We start from the raw sequence: 18,716 nt of genomic DNA, 5'->3' as shown, positions 1-18,716 counted from the left end.
GGGCTCGACCCACCAGCATACAGGCACCAGTATTGGGAGAGGGGGGCTGGCCGTCAGGGTCCACCGCGGCTCTGGCACAAACCCGGCGACACGGAGGTCGCACAGGCCAGAACAGACTGGCCGTGTCGGCTTCGCACTCCAACATAGTCCCTCTGCCCGCTCGCGCCCGTAACCTCAAAGGGATGCGCAAGCGGCTTTTCTTCCCAGGGCTGTTCCCGCCCAGCAGGAATGTGGGGGAGCTCAGGTCGGCCTTCCACTGTACTCCCTTACCTCCCTCGCCCTCTTTCATTCTTCCATTCTCCATCTAACCCCTCGGCTCTGTGGTGTCCGCTCACCCTCCAGCTCTCTCCTTCTCACAGGTGGACTACCGCGTGTATTCACACTGTGGCGAGTCTTTTGGGCCCAGGCATAAGAAGTTGTCGAGGTAATGGATAATATGTGCCCCCTTAGAAACGTCCATTACAACCCATTCGAGGAAGCAACTAAACGCCTTAAATAGTGAGCAGGATCTGGACCACCCCATGGGCAAACAGCGATCTATATAGTATGCTCCTTCCCAGAAGCAGCCCAATAGGTGGACACTATTCGGAGGCACAGGTAGTAAGTAACCGGAACGCCGCATCAATGTCTGTTTTGGCCATTAGGGTGATCCTTCCCAACTTCTTGATCCGCCTGATTGCCTTGTCAAAGGATGTACAGTATATACTACTGTACTTGGTTCTGCGTCGATGTTGTCGTTTACTGACCTGCCCCTTGGATATGACAAATGGTGGATTAGTCCGAATGTATTGGGTTCCGTTTTTGGCACAACTCACGACGGGGATACCACTACGTCTTGTAAGGAAAGTGTTCTGAATGGAACCGCCATTCTACCTAAAGATATTTCTTTTTTTAATTTTCTTGTCATGACGTCTGGGTGTTGGTATGCTGATTTTAGATTTTTACTCCAGCCTTTCTTGATTTTAGAAGGGCATGACATGCCTATGTAGCACCCTGAGGATTCGGCTGCTACAGGGGTATTACACCTCAAGCCAGAGGTGTGGTATTCCACTCCCGGGTAAGGATGGAGTGTGGAACTGAGCTTAGTAGGCTGCATGCACTACATACATCCCATTTCCGGGGGACAGAACAACGGTACTCCCACCAGTATATGTGCAGGTACGACAGCGTCTGTCCCTGGCTGGAGTGGGAGGGGGGTGGAACATCCCAGTAGTGTAGGGGCAGATAGGGGGAGTAGTCTGGGTAAAGCTAGGAGCCCATTGGGTGCTGGTCACCTGGGTTCATACATAGAGGGAGTATATAAGGTGGGCACCATCTTAGGACAGGGTCTTTGGTCAGAGAGCCTGAGGAGAAGCAGAGCAGAGGAGCTCAGCCAGGAGGGCTGACAGGGAGCTGTGGCTCCGGCTGGGCCCAGCTCCAGAGCAAGGCCTGCAGAGAGAGGAGTAAGAAGGACCCAGAGAGAAAGACAGAGGGAACCCCAAGAACCCAGAAACAGACCAGAAAGGGTGAAGGGTTGGCAAACACGGGTACCGGAACCCGAACTGGTGGAGGCCACTTATCCTCAGCCAGGAACCGGAGGTCGTGGTCAAGATTTGCCACGACCCTCACCAAATCAACCAGAAAGGCATACCAAGCATAGGGTCAGGGAGCCCAGAGGAGGTTTGACCACCAAGAGACCCGAGGGAGCCGGCCAAAGGTGGATCCCTGGTGGGAACAGCCAGGAGAAAGAGAGTGAGAGGGAAGCTCAGGACCACGCTCCGGATTTACCTGGGAGTTAGCAGAGTCCCGCACCTGGTGGACGCAGCACGGCTCGGGTGGTCACTCAAGGCCAGAGTGACTGAGAGAACAACCGTGAGTAAAAAAACCCTGAAACTGCACCTCAAGTCTCTGACTCTTCTTTCTACAACATAACTACACCCATCATCCACACCTGCTGCCCTGAGGCCATACCCCTCCCGTTGGGGGTTATACCATCACTGCTGCACATATACCACCGGCCTCAGCGGACTGCTCTGCAGCGGCGGCTTCAAAGCCGCACTCAACGGGTGGCGTAGTCGATCAAATTAACATCTACTGCCATAGACTGCCACTTAGTTTGACACCCTGGGCACGGACCGGGTCACCGCCACAAGGACTACTACCCCCGTCGAGATCCGGCTCCGGGTATCCCTTGCACATGGCTCAGGGGGCGCGTCAACTTTGGCGTAGTCGGCAGGATTACGTGCCCGCAACCACCGGGTACTGCGTGCCTGAAGAAAAGTTCGCATTTACCTCAAAAAGAAGTCTCCCGCCGGTTCCGGAGGGTCCCCGCCATCGGACGCCATCTCGGATTGGTTCCCGCCATTTGCCCGTCATCTGCAGTCTTTTCCCGCCATCTGCAGTGTTTCCCGCCACTGGGAAGCGATTCCCGCCATCTAAGAAGATTTCCCGCCCTGGCAGAGCGGACGCCATTATGGGCGTGCCAGAGGGTGGCAAGAGACCACCTCCCATCGTGGGCCAGGTCGAAGAATGGCGCCAAAAGCGGAGACCGCCCCCACCAGCAGAGACTGCAATGATTGAGATGTCCATCAGTGTGAGAGAACTGCCCCTCGAGCTGACAATCACCAAGTTGCCCCGGAACCACCCTGAATGGGGGCGGAGAGAGAACAAAAGAGAGAAGATGGGAGCAGCTTGGAGGAGTCTAGAGAGAACACACCCGGAGATGGAGGGAGAGTCAGGCAGCACCGACCCTGTGGTCAGGAGCCTGTTGCAGGCCGCCACTCCAGAAGGCCTGCTGGAGATTCTGGCGCAGCTCCCCGGAGATCGGGAGCGTGCACAGACCGCGCTGGAGGGCCTCGCACGGAAGATGGCCCGGGTACAGCAGGAAGCGCTGGCGGAGTGGAGCAAGGAGATGACCCAGCAGGCTGGAACCCGCCAGCGAAGCACGCCACCCACGACAAGGAGCATGTCTGCCTCTGAGGAAGGTGCAGGAGGGACGACGGCCGGAGACGACGCCGCGGAGGGAGTTGAAGGAAAGGGAGCAGGTAATGGGGATGACAACACCCCGTGCCCGAGGGTCGCAAGCCTGCCCCAGCTCCCCGTCGCAGAGCCCGAGACCCCACTCACCACTCACGTTGCTGCATAGTCACCGCTCCGAGCTAGGCCTCAAGCGGCAGGAGCCGCGGCCACGCCCCCTGCTACGTCATGCGCCTCGACTCAGAGCGCGGCCAAGCAAGAAGCGCCCCCGGCCTGGTCGCAAGGCCAAGTACCCCCGGGCGCCGCAGTCTTCACAGCGCCCTCTACCTCCATCATGCCACCGGTCTGGTCGCAAGGCCTGGTAGACCCGGGCGCCGCAGCCTTTAAAGCGCCCTTTGTATTCAGACTACCTTCGGCCTGGACGCAAGGCCAGGAGCCCCTGGGCACCGCAAACACCACAGCGCCCTCTGCCTCCACAGCACCCCGTCTGGGCGAAGACCGCTCCGCACAAAACACCACCCAGGACGGGCTGCTCTTCGTGTGGCCACCTGAATATATTCATCCTCGATTCCGGAGGGAACGGCCTCTGGATGAGCCTCTAATTCCGGCTCCTGCGCCCGCCAAACTCGATCCGCTGCCGTTGGAGGACGCCCAATTTGAGTGGGACCCTACCGGTGAGGACCTGATGAGATTCACCGAGGAGACCCGGGCAGCCGCAGCCCAGCGTACGGAGTGCTGCCGGCAACAATTGGAGGTTTTTGCTAAGGAGCGACGAGAGAGGCGGGTCTGCGAGGAGCGGCTCCAAGTCCAGAGCGCCGAGCAAAAGCGCCGGGCCCGCAGAAACCCCCGTACTGCCCACGGTCCCCGTGCCAGCGGGACTGTAATAAAATTCCAAATGGAGCACGGGTGGGGTTTTATACGGGACCACAGAACCCCCGGCGACGTCTTTGTCACCCGCAGAGACGTAGAAAGCCATCTGCCGGAGGGACACAGAGGTCGTGACCTTTACCTGGGAGATGAGGTCACCTTCACCCGGCACCAGTGTGCCAAAGGACCCTATGCCCTTCATGTACATCGCCTGACTGAGGAGGAGCTGCGGTGTGAGGAGGAAAAAGAGGACCCGGACAGGTCTGAAGATTACCCTCAGGCAGGAGCAGGAGGACGTCGCCACTGATGTACAGTAGGAGCACTGTAAATAGTTACCCGTGAAGGTACAATAACTGTTGCCAATAAGATATAGTACCCGTTGGGACCAGTGAACTGTTCCAGTGTGTCCCATCTCCCCACAGGCTGAGGACTGTGAGCAGCCATCCCTTTTCCCCACTGGCCGAGGACTGAGAGCGGCCATATACCTTGTAAATAGTTGCGCTTCTTAAAGCGCCCCCTACTGGTTTTATAGGAAACTGTTTTTTCTACCAGAGACTGTGGCACTTACCTGGTCACAATTTGCACAAGTGGCCAGAGGTCAAAAATGTTTTATATGAAAAGTTTTATTATGATGAAAGAGTTAATATTATTTTATGATGTGTCCGTAACATTTTAAAAGAGAAGTACCTCCCATAAAGGGATGATTGAAGGTTACTGTTTATATATTTTATATGTAGTTCACTTTAAAAAGCTTGTATGTTTTATGTTTTTGCTCTTTTACAGCCCGAGGACGTGCTGTGATTTACCAGGGGGGAATGTAGCACCCTGAGGATTCGGCTGCTACAGGGGTATTACACCTCAAGCCAGAGGTGTGGTATTCCACTCCCGGGTAAGGATGGAGTGTGGAACTGAGCTTAGTAGGCCGCATGCACTACATACATCCCATTTCCGGGGGACAGAACAACGGTACTCCCACCAGTATATGTGCAGGTACGACAGCGTCTGTCCCTGGCTGGGGTGGGAGGGGGGTGGAACATCCCAGTAGTGTAGGGGCAGATAGGGGGAGTAGTCTGGGTAAAGCTAGGAGCCCATTGGGTGCTGGTCACCTGGGTTCACACATAGAGGGAGTATATAAGGTGGGCACCATCTTAGGACAGGGTCTTTGGTCAGAGAGCCTGAGGAGAAGCAGAGCAGAGGAGCTCAGCCAGGAGGGCTGACAGGGAGCTGTGGCTCCGGCTGGGCCCAGCTCCAGAGCAAGGCCTGCAGAGAAAGGAGTAAGAAGGACCCAGAGAGAAAGACAGAGGGAACCCCAAGAACCCAGAAACAGACCAGAAAGGGTGAAGGGTTGGCGAACATGGGTACCGGAACCCGAACTGGTGGAGGCCACTTATCCTCAGCCAGGAACCGGAGGTCGTGGTCAAGATTTGCCACGACCCTCACCAAATCCACCAGAAAGGCACACCAAGCATAGGGTCAGGGAGCCCAGAGGAGGTTTGACCACCAAGAGACCCGAGGGAGCCGGCCAAAGGTGGATCCCTGGTGGGAACGGCCAGGAGAAAGAGAGTGAGAGGGAAGCTCAGGACCACGCTCCGGATTTACCTGGGAGTTAGCCGAGTCCCGCACCTGGTGGGCGCAGCACGGCTCGGGTGGTCACTCAAGGCCAGAGTGACTAAAGCAACATCAGTGAGTAAAAACCCTGAAACTGCATCTCACGTCTCTGCCTCTCCTTTCTACAACATAACTACACCCATCATCCACACCTGCTGCCCTGAGGCCATACCCCTCCCGTTGGGGGTTATACCATCACTGCTGCACATATACCACCGGCCTCAGCGGACTGCTCTGCAGCGGCGGCTTCAAAGCCGCACTCAACAGGTGGCGTAGTCGATCAAATTAACATCCACTGCCATAGACTGCCACTTAGTTTGACACCCTGGGCACGGACCGGGTCACCGCCACAAGGACTACTACCCCCGTCGAGATCCGGCTCCGGGTATCCCTTGCACATGGCTCAGGGGGCGCGTCACCTATATCTGTGTCTCCCCCTCCTTTAACTCCTCCACCTCTTTTCTTTTCGCATGACTATATTTACTTGTCACTTTTCCATGTGTTAGTTATGTCTTCTGAGCGGTTTGTCAGCTTTTGGACACCTTTGAAGGTGTTTTCTTTGTGTTTCTGTGTGTTTTTGTTTGCCTGCCATTGGTTTTAACGGTGTTGGAAGGTGTTCGACGAACGGAACCGAACTCGAACACTACGGGGGTGGCTCAGCACTAGTTAATATAATTTCATTACAAAATCTTCAGTTTTACTAAAATTAGTACATGCAACACTGAATACAACCCACATTAAAAACTACTATATCTAATATTTTGGAAGAACTCCATGATTTTTAAGGACAGCATCAAGTCTTCTAGCCATGTGAAAATGGGATGCAGTAACTGTGGAGAGTAGAGTAGACAGCAAGAGTGTGCAAAGTGACATATAGGTACTGTGGAACATTTCGGTACAGAGAGTGGACCCTATATTATGCTACTCTCATATTAGGTGGCAAAAATTGCTTTTACATGCATGTAAAGTTCCCATTTTTCTAAATGAACTAATTCTAAAATAGCTTCCCCTCCAGAAAATCCAACATTCATCTAGTCTTCTTGCTTATGCTGGCTGCCCAAATTACTTTTAAAGCAGCAGTTCATCAATTGTCATAATTTAAACCTTTTACAGTCTGAAGATATTGCCTGGTGAACCGTGCTTTATTAGATAATTATTTAACATCTCATCATTGAAATTGGAATACAATACTAAGCCTACAGCTGTTAATTGGCTTGTGTGCCCTATGCAGAAAATAAAAATGATGTCCGCCACAGTAGTTTGATGTAGCAAGTAATGCATCACCACTTTCTTCCATGCTCATGAATATAATGCACAACTCTACCCCATTCAGTTTCCAGCACAGCAGGTAGCTAGGAGTACTGTTGTAAAGGGAAAAACTTGCAGTGCTAAACCAGTAGTAGATCGTCATCCCCATCAGCGAATGATGGCATATCTCAGTTATCGGTAAATGGCATTTGTCATATCGTAAACAAGCCAGTTCCATTTTTTTTACCATAGGATACAGCATACCAGTAACTACTGTTGGAATAGTAATATACATTACTCCGCATTAATGAGTACATCCCAATAGATTTGTCAAAGATCAGAATAAACATTTCTATAGGATACCATACTAAAAAATACTACCACAAATGTGGGTCATTGGTTGTAAACAAGATTTGTTATTTTGAACACCCAAAAATAGTAATTTTCTTAACAAATTCATCCAAACTCATGCTGCAAAAATAAGTACAGTCCAATTAAACTCTTAGAAGCAAAGTCACAGTTTAGACTACAAAATTCTAATTAACAAAAATTCAACCACAGGCAAATCTAATTATTCATTAAATAGGTGTCAAGCAGACAGTTGACTATAAAAGTCCATTACTTAAATAAAAGACCTTCCCATTTAGTGTTGTCAGCAATGGCACCATATGGTAGAGAAATGTCACAACAATTGAGAAAAAAAATTATTTCTTTATACAAGAAAGGTGAAAACCCAAAGAATAGCAGAAAAACTTTACTTAACAGTCAGAATACTGCAGCAAAAGTGATACAAAAGTTTAACAAAGATACAACAACAATCAACTCACGGGCCCCAGGCGATAGGCGGATTATAATGAGGGCAATATGGGCTATGTGTGCACCACTTCTGCATTTTTCACCCACTCCTGGTTTTGCCTTACAAATACTGATGTAAAATACTGACCAAATACTGAACTTGTGAACTTGGCCATTGGCTGATGTGGTCAAATGATAGTCCCTACCAGAAGAGTAGGTTAGGAGTTCAGTGAAACAACTGGTATCCATTGGGTGAGAATAGGTTATTTTTTGTTGTTTTAACACACCCATAGCCCCAATTATAGTAGAAAAAATATAGTGAATAACTCCTTTAGCTAAAACATAGCACTGGATTTGAGATGATATAAGGACATGGAAAAGATGGTAACCCATTTAGAATTGTGCATACTGTTTATTATATCTGTTACTGTAACACAATTCGTGTGATCTACTGTTAATAAAAATAGTTTCGTAAACCGAGAACATTCAGCCAACAGTGTCATTGCCTTATGTGGCACATAATATAGATGACTGAATCTCTTGAAATTCACATTTTCCAGGTTAGATTAAAAAAAAAAAATAGTGACAGCTTTTTTCTGTGCCTTGTTGGTGCTTTCTAGTGCATTAAAAGTGAGTATATCACCCCCAAACTGAAAATTTAGTTTAAAATGTATATAAAAAACTTAGCCCCTATAAAAATAGCACAAATACCATACATATTAGTGGTGAATTTGCACAAAAATTCACTTTTAATCCATATGCTAATAAGAACACTTCGGTGCACCTTTGATGTGGTCAATTCTTGGGGCACCATTACACCCTCTGATTTGCATATCTAGCTTTGTCCCTGAGCTTGATTGATAGGAATAGCTTTCTATCTAAACTCAAATCTCTGTTCCTGTATATGTGCACTGACAATGGAGGAGCCTAGCAGCGCACTGACGGTGTCAGTGTAGGTGCTGGCATGCTCAGAGGGGACAAGTGCTCTGGCAAGAGCAGCTAAAGAACATACTTCTGTATGGATTATGCCCTGTACACCTCCGAGGCCTGTCACATCTTTGCCTCTCTTGCACCACTCCTCCCTTCATAATTATTAACACCTTCAATTCTTTTGTGTCATGTGGCCCCTATCCCCTATTTTGGTCTCTGTTTTAATTCTTCATCTATTTTTAAGTACCCTAACTGTTGCTCTCCTGGAATAATTTCTTTAGTGTCGCGGTCTCTTACTTTGCAGGGAGACTTCACTCTTCTTTAGGGGGACCTGTAAAGATGGGCTACAATCCAAGTAGTGTATGGTAAAGAATATGGACAGGTTGCCTGCTGCTTGTTTCATCGTTCATACCGTACTGTTGAAGAAGGAATAATTTGAAATTAAGATGGCATCTCCCAAACCGTTTGTAAAACTGAATCGTTGCTTTAACTTTTTTCTGGGAAAGCTTTGAAAACAACTCTCAGGAAATCAAGAGATAAATGAAATTTCTAGTAGTCACATTTCAGTAGTCTTTTTCATTGATTTTTCTAGGATAATGTTAGATCTAGGCTCACCACAACAGTCATTCAGGCCATGCTGTGAAATCAACTATAAAGATATTAATGCTTCTCTTTCTGTAATGAGGTGATTTCAGCACAAACCTCATTCAGTTCAATCATTTCAGACGTGTTTTGCCAAGTGACGATAATGCCTATTACCTGCAGTACGTCTGCCTGTGAGCAGCAGAAAATGTCTCTGGTATGTGGTAACGGGTGAAGAGCATCATGAATAGGAATCAGAAATGCGCACTTAAATGTCTGATTAAAAGGGAAGAACACAGCTAGGAGTTGCGGTATAATGAATAGTGTATGCAGAAGTGTCTTTTGATCCTTAAAGGGAACTTGTCACATGAAAAAATGCTATTAACCTTCAGATATGGGGTTCATCTGCAGGTTAATAGTGTTTTGGTACCCCTTGACGAAGCTACACACGAAACGCGCTTTGGGGTACTGGGCAGTGTGGTTCAGGACTATGGCACATGGTCCGTATTGATTGAAACTATGGTTAACACCTAATTGCCTGTACTAGTGGCTACCTATCGTGATTAAGGGATATTGATGTATATATGGTAAGCCTGATTATTATGGTAACATCGTAAATACCTTCATTGTGGCCCTGTTCTATTCTAGAGATATTAAGTGTAATATTGTAGCTTCTACTATATACCTGGATCGATATATGTAATCTGTAACATACCTGATGGCGGGCTTGCATAGTGCACCATCTCTCACTATGCAAGATCGCAAACTTGATCTTCAGTCCAGTCTGCTAGCCTGGCTTCTATTCATGCTGTATGTTTGTCTCTGTTCTGACTGCTTAGGGCGGCGGCCCGGTTACTTCCTGTTTCTTGTAGCTGCTGTGGGCACACCCCTAATGCGTCCTCAGCCTATTGCTGTCTGTCGCTGGATATTTAAACCAGCTTCACCTTGAAGCTGGTGCCTGAGCAACTCTATCATTCAGTGTGCTCCTTGTCTCTGAATGTGCCAGGTCCTGTTCTGTTCTTGTCTATTTCCGCCACTCTGGGGACTGTATTCCCAGACTGGCTCCTGTATCTCTTTCAGTAGCAGTTCCTGTCTGAACTGTACCCTAGCCTGTTTGTCCCGCCTTCTAGGGGCCGCATACCTAGATCTTTTATCTGTGTTTTCTTGCCTGTCTGTCCGCCTTCCTGGAGGCTGTATTTCCAGGCCAGTCTGAACACGCTCCTAGCCTGTTCGTTCTGCCATTTCTGGGGGCCGCATACCCAGACTCGCTCCTGTATCTCGCTGCAGTGTCAGTTCCTCTCTGAACACTCAGTTCCTGTCTGAACACTCTCCTAGCCTGTTACCTGTCTTTCTCTATGTCCGTACCTTCCCTTTTTCTGCAGAGTCTGAACCTGCACCTAACTCCTACTCGTTGTCGCTGTACTTCCGTTTGTGAGTTTAGAGTCCACTCGCTACTTCATTGCAAGTATCTTGTGTGTATCTGGTTCTGCCTTTCCCTTCCAGTCTGTTCCGTGTGAACAGAGCCCTGTCCCCTCTGCTCTGCCTTTGCTCACCGCTCCGGAGGTTTCTGCTCTGCTCTGCCTTTGCTCACCGCTTCAGGCGGTCTCGCTCTGCCCTGCCTTTGCTCACCGCTCCAGGCGGTCTCGCTCTGCTCTGCCTTTGCTCACCGCTCCAGGCGGTCTCGCTCTGCTCTGCCTTTGCTCACCGCTCCAGGCGGTCTCGCTCTGTTCTGCCTTTGCTCGCCGCTCCAGGCGGCCTCGCTCTGTTCTGCCTTTGCTCGCCGCTCCAGGCGGCCTCGCTCTGTTCTGCCTTTGCTCGCCGCTCCAGGCGGCCTCGCTCTGCCCTGCCTTTGCTCGCCGCTTCAGGGGGTCTCGCTCTGCCCTGCCTTTGCTCGCCGCTCCAGGTGGTCTCGCTCTGCCCTGCCTTTGCTCGCCGCTCCAGGCGGTCTCGTTCTGCTCTGCCTTTGCTCGCCGCTCCAGGCGGTCTCGTTCTGCTCTGCCTTTGCTCGCCGCTCCAGGCGGTCTCGTTCTGCTCTGCCTTTGCTCGCCGCTCCAGGCGGTCTCGTTCTGCTCTGCCTTTGCTCGCCGCTCCAGGCGGCCTCGCTCTGTTCTGCCTTTGCTCGCTGCTCCAGGCGGCCTCGCTCTGCTCTGCCTTTGCTCGCCGCTCCAGGCGGCCTCGCTCTGCTCTGCCTTTGCTCACCGCTCCAGGCGGCCTCGCTCTGCTCTGCCTTTGCTCACCCCTCCAGGCGGCCTAGCTCTGCTCTGCCTTTGCTCACCGCTCCAGACGGTCTCGCCCTGCTCTGCCTTTGCTCACCGCTCCAGACGGTCTCGCCCTGCTCTGCCTTTGCTCACCGCTCCAGACGGTCTCGCCCTGCTCTGCCTTTGCTCACCGCTCCAGACGGTCTCGCCCTGCTCTGCTCTTGCTCACGGCTCCGGCGGCCTCGCCCTGCTCTGCTCTTGCTCACCGCTCCGCTCTGCTTGTCTACCGCATCTGCGGTTCTGTTCCTGAGTCCCAGTCTGTACTGGACCTTATCCAGTCTGTGCTCCAACCTGCTAGTGCCTCCCTGTCGGCACTCCAGCCGTGCTTGCCAGTACTCCCTGCCTGCATACCAGTTGTGCTTACCAGTGCCCGCCTGTCTGCATACCTGCCATGCCTGCCTAAACCCACCAGTCAGTGTGCCAGCCTAACCTGCCTGTTCCTGTATTCTCCGGTGTGGGTCAACAGCCGTGTCCGGGGTCTCACCTGGAGTAGCACCTGGTCCCTCTGCTCGGTTCCTCCCTGGTGCACTGGCGTCATTAGCCGTCATGCGACCTTGGTCGGATTGGGTAGATACTTAGTTACGCCCCTCCAGGCACTCTCCGGTTCATGGTCCAGTGGGATCACTAAACACGCACACGCTGGTCAGTCCAGGCGTGTGCATAACATAATTTTTATATATAGGCTTATATCTATGTGTAATTTCTATCTGTATATTCTTATACCTATATGTGCCAGTGTATAATCTAGCATAACATTTGTGCTAATTATTTACAACAACCATATAACCACACTGGCTATTCCGTTTTTTAATAGGGTTTATAGGGGCTGTGTTATTGGGTTCTATTTGTTTTTTGTTTATTCTAATAAAACTTTTGAGATAATTTAACTGTGGTTCATATTTCTTAACTCTCACAGTGGTGGTAATGGTCTGGATATAATAGCATTTTGAACCTCCCTAGTGTTAGCACTTAGACCTCTTCAGACGGGAGGAAATTACCCTTATTCCCCCTGGCAGTGTTTCGGCTTTAGTCATGGGGGACGGCGCAGGCGCAGGTTAAGTCACCACTCTGAGTATAGAGAGCGGCGGCTGTAACCGCACCCCCGGCGAATTGAGAGTTCAGCTGAACATTACTCGATCCAAAAAAAAAAAGTAATGGAGCTCTAGGTAGCAAGGAGACTCTCAGAGAGAAGATGTTATACAGACCTGTTTATTGCACTATTACTACGTGTTTCAACAGCGGCCTGCTGTCTTCCTCGGGTGGGCTTTACAAACAAGAGAGAGAGGTGGCTATTTATAGGGACATTGACCAATAGGGAGAATAGCCATTTAGTGATGTCATTTAACCCTTGGCATTCCCAATTACAGCAAGAAACGCTGGAAACTAACAGTAACTGTACAGACTAATAAAGTGGAACATATACACTGCTCAAAAAAATAAAGGGAACACTTAAACAGCAGAATATAACTCCAAGTAAATCAAACTGTCCGCTTAGGAAGCAACACTCATTGACAATCAATTTCACATGCTGCTGTGCAAATGGAATAGACAATAGATGGAAATTATTGGCAATTATCAAGACACCCTCAATAAAGGAGTGGTTCTGCAGGTGGGGACCACAGACCACATCTCAGTGCCAATGCTTTCTGTCTGATGTTTTGGCCACTTTTGAATGTTGGTTGTGCTTTCACACTCGTGGTAGCATGAGACAGACTCTACAACCCACAGAAGTAGCTCAGGTAGTACAGCTCATCCAGGATGGCACATCAATGCGAGCTGTGGCAAGAAGGTTTGCTGTGTCAGTCAGCGTAGTGTCCAGAGGCTGGAGGCGCTACCAGGAGACAGGCCAGTACACCAGGAGATGTGGAGGGGGCCGTAGGATGGCAACAACCCAGCAGCAGGACCGCTACCTGCGCCTTTGTGCAAGAAGGAACAGGAGGAGTGTGACGCCTCTACTCAGAAAGCCCGTGTTTTACTCTGGGTGTTGGGGGACTTGGTGTCGGGCCCTGTGTTGAAGAGATGGGATGCAGCCGTGGCCCGGGCCCGACCCGTGCTCAGGGCCGTCACATTAGAAAGAGATGGTGTGGGCTTGTCCGGGTTGAGTGGCTGATTAACGACTACCCCACCTGTGGTGTCTGGTGAAGGGCCACCAGCGCCGCTAGCAGTCCACTGAGGCCCGGTGTCGTGGCGGCTAAAGTTATTACTGCTCCCCACAGGCGGAGCAAGGCCTCAGGGCAGGCAAACAGGAAAGAGAGGGGGTAGTAGTAGCATGGGGAGAACGGACACCGCGTCACGTGGTATGGCGCGTAATGAACAGTCCAGGAGGCCATAGGGGTGAACTTCCAAGGCTTTACTCACTCAGAGATATTAGCGGGAAGGCGACTCCCTGCTCCTTGCGGAGACCTGCGGCCACCAGGGACGGGGGTCCGACTACCTCCGAGGAAGTCCAGTGTTCGGTAGCGACCCTACACCAGAGTGTTCCTGCACTACAGACTTCACCCTTTCCCGTCTGTGCGTGTGTGGATAGGCCGGGTCTCCCTCTGAGCTCCTCTCAGGTGTAGGGCTCGAGTGGCAATTCCTCTCCATCCGACGCCCGGTGGGATCCTCAGGGTCTAACCGGGCTTTCCCATCCTGGACGTAGAGTACGAGGTCGGGTGTCGGGGGCCGGTACCCCTCTTGCAGCCGGAATCCCTCTGAATAGATAAGGTAGGCGAGGACAGGTGGCGTGCTCCGTCTGCATCCTCCCCGGGACCCATTTGCTAGGGAGCCACACTCTAAAGCTCCCGGGCCTTCTTGATCCTGGTCCTTGGCCGGGTTGAGACATTCCTTGTCTGCAATCTACCTCTCGTCCCATGCCCAGGGTACGAGGGCTGTGTCCCTTGCCGGTGCAGGCCCACACAGGATCTGCACTCCCAGAGGGAAGTCACATTACACACAGTATTTTGACAGCACAGTGACAGACGACAGACTAGCAAAGGCTAGACCAAAGGACCAGCGAAGAACCGACTAACTAGGACCAAAAGAACTAGACAAGCACTAGCCAAAAGGACCAAGATCAAAGATGGCATTCTATTAAATATGAAATCTAAAGTGTCATTATCTAGTTGTTCCTCCACCCACACCCACTAACTGGTTCCTACTACTTTGTGTTCCCCAGTCTCCCCGTAACCAGGGGAGCAGCACCTAGTGCATAATAGCTCCCTCTGGTGGAATGTGGTGTTGGATGCAAAAGGTTAGGTCACAACCATCGCACTGGGCTTACCTCAGAGGAGGAACACCACACTCCATTAAAGAAGTGCAGCATTCCTGTGGCGGTCGAACCCTCAGTGGCGCCACATTAGCACTGCCAGAGCCCTGCAAAATTACCTCCAGCAGGCCACAAATGTGCATGTGTCTGCACAAACAGTTAGAAACCGACTCCAATTGGGTGGTTTGAGGGCCTGACGTCCACAGATGGGGGTTGTGCTCACAGCCCAACACCGTGCAGGATACTTGGCATTTGCCACAGAACACTAGGGTTGGCAAAGTCGCCACTGGCACCCTGTGCTGTTCATAGATGAAAACAGGTTCTCACTGAGCACATGTGACAGAGACTGGAGACGCTGTGGAGAGCAATATGCTGCCTGCAACATCCTTCAGCATGACTGGTTTGGCAGTGGGTCAGTAATGGTGTGGGGTGGCATTTCTTTGGAGAGCCGCACAGCCCTCCATGTGCTCACCAGAGGTTGCCTGACTGCCATTAGGTACCGAGATGAGATCCTCAGACCCCTTGTGAGACCATATGCTGGTGCGGTTGGCCCTGGGTTCCTCCTAATGCAGGACAATGCCAGACCTCATGTGGCTGGAGTGTGACAGCAGTTCCTGCAAGATGAAGGCATTGAAGCTATGGACTTACCCGCCCGTTCCCCAGACCTGAATCCGATTGAGCACATCTGGGACATGTCTCGCTCCATCCACCAACATCACGTTGAACCACAGACTGTCCAGGAGTTGGCGGATGCTTTAGTCCAGGTCTGGGAGGAGATCCCACAGGAGATCATCCGCAACCTCATCAGGAGCATGCCCAGGCGTTGTAGGGAGGTCATACAGGCACGTGGAGGCCACACACAATACTGAGCCTCATTTTGACTTGTTTTAAGGACATTACAGCAAAGTTGGATCAGCCTCTAGTGTGTTTTTCCACTTTAATTTTGGGGGTGACTCCAAATCCAGGCCTCCATTGGTTAATAAATTTGATTTCCATTGATGATTTTTGTGAGATTTTGTTGTCAGTACATTCAACTTTGTACAGAACAAAGTATTCAATGAGAATATTTCACTCATTCAGATCTTGGATGTGTTATTTGAGTGTTCCCTTTATTTTTCTGAGCAGTGTATATAACATTTTCATTAAACACCAAGTGAGTTGAAGGTGCATCTTATGCAGTTGTCAAACAATGCTCATACATCATTAAATATATGTAATATATAAAATTCTGACTATTGATGACCAGCAGAATTTAGAACATGATATCCAGGGGCAAGATCTCACCGATTTGGATCAATCATTAAATTATCCTAGATGTGTTAAAACAGGGACAAATAAAATATAAATTCAAGAGACACACCTATAAAAACATAAAAAATATAACAAGCACAATGATAAGAAATACAAATGTTAAAATAAAATTAAAATGAATCCAACCTCACAAATAAAAAACAAAAACAAATCGGTGGATATCCATAGTGTGTCCACATCAACACATTTCAAACCAGTTGATGATTTTTTTTTTCTCACTTGTCATCCATGTGCAGTTCAATGGAATTTTTTACAGCCGGTATTCATCATTTACAGTTTCCTATGTTACAGAATTGCAATGTATCTGTAAAAACCAGATCTTATACTGTGATTCCTTATGGCGTCCAATTTTTTTTCTCGCACCCATCTAATTTCGGAGTGAAATCATAGCATGCTGCAATTTTTTTTTTCACAGATCGAATCTGTCAGTGAAAAAAAAAAAAAGGTCATCAGCACTGTCCCATTGAATAACATTGGTCTGCATAACTCGGATAGCGCTTGTCCGATGTATACGGTGGTGTGAGCGAACCCTTAGACGGTGTCATAAAACAAGTAAGGACTGGCTTGGCAATGTGCATGGCAGATTAATCAACAAGCTGTGCGGCCAAGTGGTAAATCTGGAGCTTGCGGGACTGGGGGACGGCCTAGTACATCATTTTTATGGTTCACCAGTAATTAAAGCCCCCCTTTTATTAACTTGCCATTGATCTGTGCTTCACAAAAAAGCAAAAGATGTTTATCATCTGTATACAAAAAAAGGAGGCTGGAATATGGTATAATTTATAATTTGGGAGTGATTTGTTTTGGGGGCTATTTTTCCAATATGCATAAAAATATATCTAGTACTAGTTGTGTCCTCTCTTGTAGAACGACAATCTAAGGCTAAGTTCCCACCATGAGCTTTCCGTGAGTTTTTCACACTGCTTATTTTCGAAAAAATGCAAGTAACCTATTTTACTTAATGGGTGCAGAAAAAACTCACGTGGGAACGTAGCCTCGATGGTCCGGTGGGATCACGTCTCTCCAATGAGGATGATTGATAATACGCACTTATAGGTAAGCAGAAATCCACCTTTTCGCCTTGCAGCTTCAAAGCTTTCACCACCACGTCCTCATGCAGCAATTCCCACAAAGTGCTTGAGACTAGAAATTACACCTGACAGGCTGATTGTTATGGATAGATGGAGCCAAAATGCTAGTGAAAGGAGACGGATCAATGCTGTTGGCTCTCCAGAAAGGTAATTAGGGAGACCAGTTCATTAGTTTCCCAAGGCTGCGCTGTGTATAAAGCCTGTCCATTTAGATTTTTTTTCTAGATAAGAAAGTGCTTGGGCATCATTTCCTTATGTCATGTGCTGTTAAGTCCCTTCCATCACATGAAGGCTGTTTGGCATTTCGGGAGCGGTTTGTACCCGCACAGCCAATGCTTCTAGAATGATAATTGCAAAGACATTTGGGAAATTGTTTTTGCTTTTAGGCAAAGGCATAGGAACAGCTGTACACAGGTTGGATATGAAATCTGTTACATAGCGTCCATGGAGAGTACAAGCAATCTAACAGTTCAGCAACCCTGTCTAGAGCAGGGGTCGGCTGCCAGGATCTGCTGGGATATATAGTTCCACAACAGGTGGAGAGCCACAGGTTGGCAAATACTCCTTCTGAGCAAATGTCATTGCTTTCTCATCCATCACTTGTAGTTATATCCCACGGGAAATCTCACTGTTTGACAGAAAATCTTATACACTACCATGACTAGCTGCCTCTCTGCGCTCTGAATTTTATGGCAATATTTTCAAAATATTTTTACAGTAAGATACAGAGGATAAGACGTGCTTTTTTTAAGACAGTGCTTCACCATCAAGAATATGTCGCATACTACATCAGTTTTTTTGAGGGTTTGCTCAAATCTGAATTGAAGGCTTCCTTTGAAACACAAACGTATCCAAAAATTCAGGACAAAACAGAATATCATGATGCACTATTTTGTCTGGTAAGATGTTGGACGATACGATGTAAACTAGGTCAAACACATCATAGTCCAGCACTTATGTTCTTTTCAGATTTCTGTTCCTATAAGGCTACGTTCCCACAATGAGCTTTTGGTCAGTTTTTGATGTTGCAAATGTTCTGCACCCATTAAAGAGTTTGTCCACTACTTTTACATTGAGCACCTATCCTTAGTATAGTTAATCCATGTCTGATCGGCCGGGGTCCGACACCTGCCACCCCCACCAGTCAGCTCTTATCGGAGTCGGTGGCCGCCAGCAGGAAGTACTCACTTGCTGAGCTGCTCCATCTACTTGTAGTGGCCGGGGCTTGGTACTGCCCATAAGCCTCCTATTCAAATCAGTAGGAGGCGAACGTGTAGCACCCGGCAGCAGCCACTACAAGTAGACGGAGCAACTCAGCAAATGAGTACTTCCTGCTGGCGGCCACCGACACCGATAACAGCTGACTGGAGAGGGTGCCCCTGTCGATCAGACCTTAATGGCTTGTCCTAAGGATAGGTAATCAATGCAAAAGTAGTGGACAACCTCTTTAAGTAAAATAGGTTGCTTGCATTTTTTCGAAACTATGCAGCATAAAAACTCCCCAAAAGCTCATTGCTGCAATATAGTCTAACTGTAGAGAATAGGCTCTGGTCATGTGATTCATTATCTCTGTAATCTATGCAAACTGAGCGTACTTACATAAGGAGGAATATTCAATTGGCTCTACGTGTTACCAAAGCAGAGCTGGCAGATCCTCTTTCAAGGGATCAAGGGAACACTATTAACCTGCAGATATGGGGTTAATCTGCAGGTTAATAGTGTTCTAAAGTCGTGCAGCTGCCACATTGAAAGCCCAACTGCTGGGAAAAAAATAAATTTATTCCTCCCAAAAATAAAAAAAATTGACCAGCACCTACAAACAGA

At 49.0% G+C, this 18,716-nt stretch overlaps 1 long non-coding RNA gene across 1 annotated transcript in view; it reads right to left on the bottom strand.

The window, feature by feature from the left end:
• LOC141152919 (uncharacterized) overlaps positions 1 to 17,145 on the bottom strand; it is a 151,145-nt gene extending 134,000 nt beyond the window's left edge. Inside the window, exons 1-2 of the long non-coding RNA XR_012247196.1 lie at positions 16,784 to 17,145; positions 8,701 to 8,819 (exon numbers count right to left, since the gene is read on the bottom strand). This is a non-coding gene — a long non-coding RNA (uncharacterized lncRNA). The remainder of the gene's footprint in view (positions 1 to 8,700; positions 8,820 to 16,783) is intronic.
• Between the last annotated feature and the right edge of the window lie 1,571 nt (positions 17,146 to 18,716).

This window comes from Phyllobates terribilis, unplaced genomic scaffold, assembly GCF_046119375.1.
Source record: "Phyllobates terribilis strain yellow unplaced genomic scaffold, ASM4611937v1 Scaffold_7__3_contigs__length_470593459, whole genome shotgun sequence".
Classification (NCBI taxonomy): Eukaryota; Metazoa; Chordata; class Amphibia; order Anura; family Dendrobatidae; genus Phyllobates; species Phyllobates terribilis.
The sequence above is the reverse complement of the archived record's forward strand: the minus strand, read 5'-3'. Positions and strand labels throughout refer to the sequence as shown.